The sequence below is a fragment of the Solanum stenotomum genome, chromosome 10 (genome assembly GCF_019186545.1).
Source record: "Solanum stenotomum isolate F172 chromosome 10, ASM1918654v1, whole genome shotgun sequence".
In the NCBI taxonomy this organism is placed as follows: Eukaryota; Viridiplantae; Streptophyta; class Magnoliopsida; order Solanales; family Solanaceae; genus Solanum; species Solanum stenotomum.
In genome coordinates this window covers 419,837-427,983 of record NC_064291.1, presented here as the reverse complement: position 1 = coordinate 427,983, position 8,147 = coordinate 419,837, and the positions used below count along the sequence as shown (strand labels likewise).

The following is an 8,147-nucleotide window of genomic DNA, read 5'->3' as shown; positions in this document are numbered from 1 at the left end:
CTTAAAATTCCTATAGAAACTCATAAAATTCAAATTCTGAATTCATCTCTATACGTACCTTAGTCATATTTTTCATAGATTTTGATGTGATAACCATTTGGAAATTGTAAGCCTGGAGATCGTACTATATCTCCTCCTTTGACTGTTTCCCACATGAATTTTTTAACATCCAAATTTAATTTAAGCATAGTTTTCTTAATTAGTGATGCATAATTAGTAAATGGGAAAATGCATAAACTCCCTCCTAAACTTGTCAAGAAAAGTCAGTTACACGCTTATACTATTGTGACGACCTATTACACACTTGAATTACTTAAAAGTGAATTTATTTCAACCCTGGCGCACATATCAGAAGGTGTTTCACACTCGCCCCACGTCATCACCATGTCATTGTCACATCAATAATTACATCAGATTTAAAAAAAAAAATCCATGTCACCCAATATCTTCTTCTTCCATATACACCATCAAACCCGCCATTAAATCACTATCATTGTTGCTACTATCATCAAATTCACTTCTCCACCACCATAAATTTCACCACCCATAATCAAATTCACCACCGGAATCTTCCCACAACCATTGTCATCATAAAAAATCGATAACAAACATCATAAATTTAACTAAATTCACCATCGGAACCATCACTATCATTGAAATTCATCACAATCATAACCATAAATTCACCATCCACATCAAAATTACGAGTTTCATTGTCATTATCAAAATTAAAAGTCATACCACCACTAATTTTTCACTCATCACCAAACCCACCACAAAAAATTATCACAATATACAAATTTCATTCAAGCTCAAAGAGGAGAATTGTGAAAACTTGCAATATTTATTTGCAAAGATTTTAATCAGACAATTGAAAAAATAATGCTCGATTTACTATTACTGATTTTGAAGAAAATCTAGAGAGAATTTTTCTGAGAGAGAAGAAAGATCTATCAAAATACATCAAAAATTGAATTTTGTGCAAAACCCAGAAACTTTTTACACAAAAAAAAAAAACAAGATCCGAAAAATTTCTTATTTCAAATGCTCACAATCAACAAAAAAACACAAAAATAAATTGAATAATCCGTTTTTGACTTGACGAATTTGATGTGGGAATAGTAAGGATTGACCAATTTTAGATGTCTCACCGGAAATTTTTTCGAACAGTGAACCTAATTAATTGAACGACTTCGCGATCTTTGTGATGAATTTCTATTCCGCAATGTTATTTTCTATTTTTCTCTTGGAAATTTATCATGAAAAAATAAATTATTTTTCACATTAGCTATAGCAAAAAGAGTGTTTGTGATAAGAAAGTAATGAAGGAAGAAGAAAGGTAGGGTAACGTGAAGGAGAAGGGTGGGGGTGGAAAAATTGCCTTTTATTTTACTCTAACACGCCTTTTTTATTTTTTATTTAATCTTATTTTCATGTCAGCTTTGAGGGTGATATTAAATTCACTTTTGAGTAGTATAAGTGTGTAATAGGTCGCCTCAAAAGTTTAAGCGTGTAACTGACTTTTTGGTACAACTTCAGGAATTAATTTATGTCTCTTTCTTAGTAAATTAAGAAAATATGACTGAAGTTCAGACATTTCTGCTATTATGTATAAATTTTTGTTATATCTGCAGTTCAAATAATTTGGATATAAAATATATTTGTAGTTTCATATGGCTGAACTTCAGACATTTTCGACAAAAGTGGTTGAACTTTTTAGCCCTTGTACTTGGGGGGAAAATACGTAGCTTTAAGCATAAATAATTGAATGAACACCCTATCTCTACATTTATATTTTGTCAATATTAACTTCAGACAACGCATATCTGAAGATTCAAACAAAAAAAAAATGTAAACTTAAATAGTGAGACCAAAATCAAATATTTATGTAACACTTACTTGTATTTAGTCACAAAGCAATGGAGAAAGACAGCCATTTGCACCTTAGTAATGAGTTAAAAATGGGAATTTTCTTGGTAAAGAGATTAATTAAAACTTGGTAAAAAAAAAAAAAAAACTTGACAAAATGAGTTAAAAATGGGAATTTTCTGAATTATTTGAGAATATGAAGCATAATTTATGAAATATTATGATGCGAAAATAACCTTTGAAATTGATTTCTTTGAGTGTTTTCCTGAAAAGTGTAGGAGCAATATTTGTCAGTCTGACTGTTTCATTGATAAACTGCATTTTCAAGTATATATTCAAATAAAATATAAATAAAAAAGTATATACAGTAATTTAGATTAAATATACCTGAAATGTGAACTTCATTGATTTATATTCTTGCCATGTAAGTCCATAAGATGCATTTTCCCTTCTTTTAATTATTGCCTCATGTTCCTCCTGAAAGTATTGAGATTGTGGTATTTGGAGTAATTAATCTCAACATAAAATTTTGTATAAGATATAATACAATATTTGTTTGGCAATGATGTGTCAAGACTTTGCCTAGACCCATTCAAGAAGTCGGGCTCTGGAATTAACATGAGTAAGAATGTTGTAGACAAACTGGGTTGAAGTCTTGGCCTGTGCTTAAATGATATTCCCTCCACTCCTTTTAAGGTGTCATGTTGACTTTTTTTTTAGAGTCAATTTGACTAATTTTCAAAGCTAAATTAGATTATATTTATTCGATTATAGATATTCAAAAACTATACGGAAAATACTATAATTGTAACATCTCGCAAATTGAAATAACTAGGAAGAAGCTAATTATTGAAAATAGTCATTTTTGGAAAGAATGAAAATCTGGAAATTTTGTTAAGTTAGAATAAGTTGAGTTTTGGCCAATTTCAAACAGTCATAACTTCTAGCTCAGGATGAGTTAGAGGTACTTCCAGATATGGTAGGAAAGATCTTGGAATGATCTTTCCAACGCCGCTGAGTTTGCGCGATTCCGAGTTTGTATAAGTGAGTTATGCCCTTTGGAAGTTGGGTTGTTGGAACAAGGAAAGTCCAATCCGGATTTTGAAAGGGTAGTTTGGTCTTTTCCTTGCCCAATTATTTTATTTCGTTTGTGGTAATTAAGTTAGGGTCTAATCAGAATTAGATCAGTTTACGCTTTTACCAAAATATGCTAGGGCTTGGAGAAAAGAGAAAAGAAGAGGAGAAAGGAGAAAGAGAAGCAATATTCGTCAAGATCGTCGAGTTTAGCTTGTGGATTTCGTCGGGGTGATCCCTACAAGGTATGTGAGATCACATAGTAGTGGGTTAGTTCACCCACACGTCAATCATGATTCAATTTCAGCAAAGTTATTAGATTTGGAAGTAAATCCTTGAGTTCTTGATGAAATTCGTTGAATTCTTGTGGGTTGTGTTTATTGGAGTTTTCTTGAGATTGATTCATGTTATTAGTTGTGTTTTTCAAGTAGAATCTGATCTATATTGAGGGTATTGATGATTCTAAGTGTTTGGGGGAAAGAACCAATCGAGTTTAGAGTTGAAAAACGAAGGAGGAAATTCGTAAAAATCTGGGTAAAGGGGTTGGGGCGCCGCGCCTCTCAGTGCTCCCCAAAACAGTCTCTGAAGTTTGGGTCTTGGGGCGCCACGACAGCTAGAGCGCCCCACCCAGCTCTCTGAAGTTTCAAGGCTGGCGCCCTGTGCCTCTCAGAGCTCCAGGGACGCCAGTTCTTCCCATTCGTCCCCCATCTTTTTCGTACTAGTTCCTTAGCAATATACCTATGTTTTCTAGTTGATTCCAACACTCTTAGGTACATCTAAACGTCATGAAATCATCCATAAACATGAGATCATGAACCTTGGATCCATAATCCAATTCAAGGAAAGTTAAGATCAAAGTCAAGAGAAGTTCTTAGAGTTTTCCAAACGTCTTTTCCAAATTTTTTAACTTTGTTTTAAGACTTAAAGTTCAAGTTGAGTAAAGAGTAAAGTTTGAAGTTCATTTCTTCAAAGGTATATGGGGACTATGTATTCCCAAAGGGTTTTAAATGTTTTTCACATTTAAACAAGAATGGAAATCTCGATTTCCAAAGAGCCTTCGGGCTAGTTTTCAGAAAAGAGTAATCGCCTTCTAAATGAAGCAAGAGAGAAAACTTTTATTTCCAAGATAGCCTTTGAGCTAAGTTTTTTAGCACTAATCTCAAATCACAGAAAGAAGTATGTTTTTAAACATAAGAGCTAATATTATATTTTTTGGGAGTAGTATTGAGCACCAATATGGGGGAGAGTTTAGACAACTCACAGCCCCTATAAACCATGTAGCCATCATAGGTAGAAAAGGGTCATACTTTTTAGATGATTCCTTTAGTGCTTTTTAGCATAAACTAGTGGATCTACTTAGTAGTTCAGGTTCTATACCCTTGGTAAGGTATATGACTCCCCTGGTAGTGTGAGGTAAAATGTTGTATCATCACAATAGCTCTTACGTGATGGTTGTCGGTTAGAGAAACTCCCACAGAAGTAATTGTATTCTTATATACATAGTTTATTTGTATTTTTACATACATCTCAGAGTTATATGTATCTTTACATACACACAGAGTTGATGTCATGCTTTAAACAACTTTTCTTTATATTGCACTTGTTTTAAACTGTTTTATATTGAAATGAGTTTAGTTTTGTTGAGTTGAGTTAAGCCAGGTAAGTTATTTAGATTATTTTCAGGCCTATGTTGTGTTTAGCATTCCAACTCGCATACTCTTACATTCAATGTATTGATGCCAGTTGGCCTACATTTTATTATGATGCAGACACAGGTAACTAGGATTGGCATCCAACGCATTGTTGATCCAGTGAGCACTCCAGAGTCAGTTGGTGAGCCTTCTTGCATTTCGGAGGACTCATCTTTATTGTTTTCAATTATTTTATTAGTTCATTAGGATGTCGTGGGGTTTGTCCCAACATCCATCTCAGTTGTTTTAGAGGCTTCATAGACAGTCAGATGTTAGTTCTTTAGTCTTTTCATTGTCATTATCTTATGTTAAGACTTGAGTTTTCTTTAATGGCCAAGTTGAATGTTCCATTATAACATTTCAGTTTATTACATAGACTTGTCTTTGTTGAATTAAGTCTTCTGCTGAGTAAGTAAGTCAAGCCAATGGTTCGCTTGGGGCCAACAATGTTTCTCGAGTGCCAGCCACATCCGGGGTGTAGGCTCGGGGCATGATAAACTTGGTATCAGAGCACAGAGTTTAAGAGTCCTAGGGAGTCTATGAAGTCGTGTCTGTAGAGTCCTGGTTATCGGTGTGAAGCGCACCATATCTATAATTAGGAGGCTGCAACACTTAGGAAAATTTCTCATTTCTTTCACACTCATTTCGTGCGTTAGAATTTGATCTCTAAAAAGTTTCTTTCTAATTCGTGTTTGCGCGTGTTTTCAAATAATCATGCCTCAACAAAGAGCTGTCAGAGGTCATTCTGCTAGACGTAATGTTGAGGAACAAGAGTTACCAAATGCACCTGAAGTGCAACCTCAAGAAGAAGTTACCAATGCTGAGTTCCGTGAGGCTATCCGGATGTTGAGCCAAGTTCTGACCAACCAAGCTGGGCAGTAGAGAGGGAATCGATAGGAAGTAGCTGACACTTCGAGGATTCGCGAGTTCTCAAGGATGAATCCTCCAAGTTTCACTGGTTCGAGCACTACAGAGGATCCGGAGAATTTTATTGAAGAACTGAAGAAGATATTTGAGGTTATGCATGTTGTCATTACTGAGCGAGTTGAACTAGTTGCATATCAACTAAAGAATGTTGCTAGGACTTGGTTTGATCAATGGAAAGAGGGTAGAGCTGAGGATGCACCACTTGTGAGTTGGGCTTGTTTTGAGGAGGCTTTCTTGGGGAGTTCTTTCCTCGAGAATTGAAAGAGGCTAAGGTATGAGAGTTCCTCACACTTAAGCAAGATTCTTTGAGTGTTCATGAGTATGGGTTGAAGTTCACCCAACTGTCTCATTATGCTCCAGAAATGGTTGCGGACATGAGGAGTAGAATGAGCTTGTTTGTTGCTGGGTTGGCTCGTCTGTCGAGTAAGGAAGGTAGGGCTGCATTGCTGATATGTGACATGGATATCTCAAGGTTGATGGTATATGTGCAGCAGGTTGAGGAAGAGATTAATATTACGAGATTAAAAAGCATTTTGATACAAAATATTTATTGAGTCAAAATTTCTTGTTTTAAATAAGACAATTATCAATTATTATGAAAAAAAATGATCATATATTCGATTTTTTTTTCATTTGCAAGCAAAGTGCAATTCACTCCTTCCTTTTTCCTCTAATATATTTCCTCTTCTGGTCATTGAAGAAGATGAACTATTGTAATGTGTAAAATTATATAAATAGAGAATGTTTGCTATCCTGAAATTTTTTTGTCTTTTCTGAATGATAAGGAGAGAAAAAAAATTGGGTCAAAAGAAAATTCCATTTTGGAGTTTTATCAACAATTTGCTTGTGTAGGTGGTGATCCAGTATTTTCTGAATCCTTATGTAAGGAATTACAAAAGAAATTCTTTCAACAAAGATGTGAATTAGGAAGGATTGGTCGACGAAATATAAACCGAAAACTGAACCTTGATATACCCCAGAACAATACATTTTTGTTACCACGAGATATATTGGCAGCCGCCGATCATTTGATTGGACTTAAATTTGGAATGGGTGCACTTGATGATATGAATTATTTGAAAAATAAACGTATTCGTTCTGTAGCAGATCTTTTACAAGATCAATTTGGATTGGCTCTGGTTCGTTTAGAAAATGTGGTTCGGGGGACTATATGTGGAGCAATTCGGCATAAATTGATACCGACACCTCAGAATTTGGTAACCTCACCTCCATTAACAACTACTTATGAATCATTTTTAGGTTTACACCCATTATCTCAAGTTTTGGATCGAACTAATCCATTGACCCAAATAGTTCATGGGAGAAAATTAAGTTATTTGGGCCCTGGAGGACTGACAGGCCGCACTGCTAGTTTTCGGATACGAGACATCCATCCTAGTCACTATGGACGTATTTGCCCAATTGACACATCTGAAGGAATCAATGTTGGACTTATTGGATCCTTATCAATTCATGCGAGGATTGGTCATTGGGGATCTCTAGAAAGCCCTTTTTATGAAATTTCTGAGAGGTCAACCGGGGTACGGATGTTTTATTTATCACCAGGTAGCGATGAATACTATATGGTAGCGGCAGGAAATTCTTTAGCCTTAAATCGGTATATTCAGGAAGAACAGGTTGTTCCAGCTAGATACCATCAAGAATTCTTGACTATTGCATGGGAACAGGTTCATCTTCGAAGTATTTTTCCTTTTCAATATTTTTCTATTGGAGCTTCCCTCATTCCTTTTATCGAACATAATGATGCAAATCGAGCTTTAATGAGTTCTAATATGCAACGTCAAGAAGTTCCTCTTTCTCGCTCCGAGAAATGCATTGTTGGGACTGGGTTGGAACGACAAGAAGCTCTAGATTCGGGGGCTCTTGCTATAGCAGAACGCGAGGGAATGATCGCTTATACCAATACTGACAAGATTCTTTTAGCAGGTAATGGAGATATTCTAAGCATTCCATTAGTTATATATCAACGTTCCAATAAAAATACTTGTATGCATCAAAAACTCCAGGTTCCTCGGGGTAAATTCATTAAAAAGGGACAAATTTTAGCGGATGGTGCTGCTACGGTTGGTGGCAAACTTGCTTTGGGGAAAAATGTATTAGTAGCTTATATGTCGTGGGAGGGTTATAATTTTGAAGATGCAGTACTTATTAGCAAGCGTTTGGTATATGAAGATATTTATACTTCTTTTCACATACGAAAATATGAAATTCATACTTGTCACGACCCGATTTATCAAGTCATGATGGCACCTACTATAACCCACCAGCAGGTAAGCCAACCCGTAACCCGGAACAACAAGTAATGGGTCTGAGGGTAGAAATTAAACAAGAGTAGGCAAATAATAATAATATAAATAAATAAAGATCCCTCCCAGAACCTGGAAGTCACCAGTACAGAGCTACTACAAAATGAGTACAAGTCCCAAAACTGGACAACAGAGACTGGACTGTCTCGAAAGGAAGAAGACAAGTCTATATATACAGATGGAGACTGAAATAGTACAGAACGCCGTGTGCTCACCCCCGTCTCCAGATAAGTCTACTCCAAGCTCGATCAACGCTGGC

At 35.6% G+C, this 8,147-nt stretch overlaps 1 pseudogene; it reads left to right on the top strand.

Annotated features, from left to right (window-relative positions):
• Positions 1-5,348: 5,348 nt before the first annotated feature.
• LOC125841555 (DNA-directed RNA polymerase subunit beta-like) overlaps positions 5,349-8,147 on the top strand; it is a 10,015-nt pseudogene continuing 7,216 nt past the window's right edge.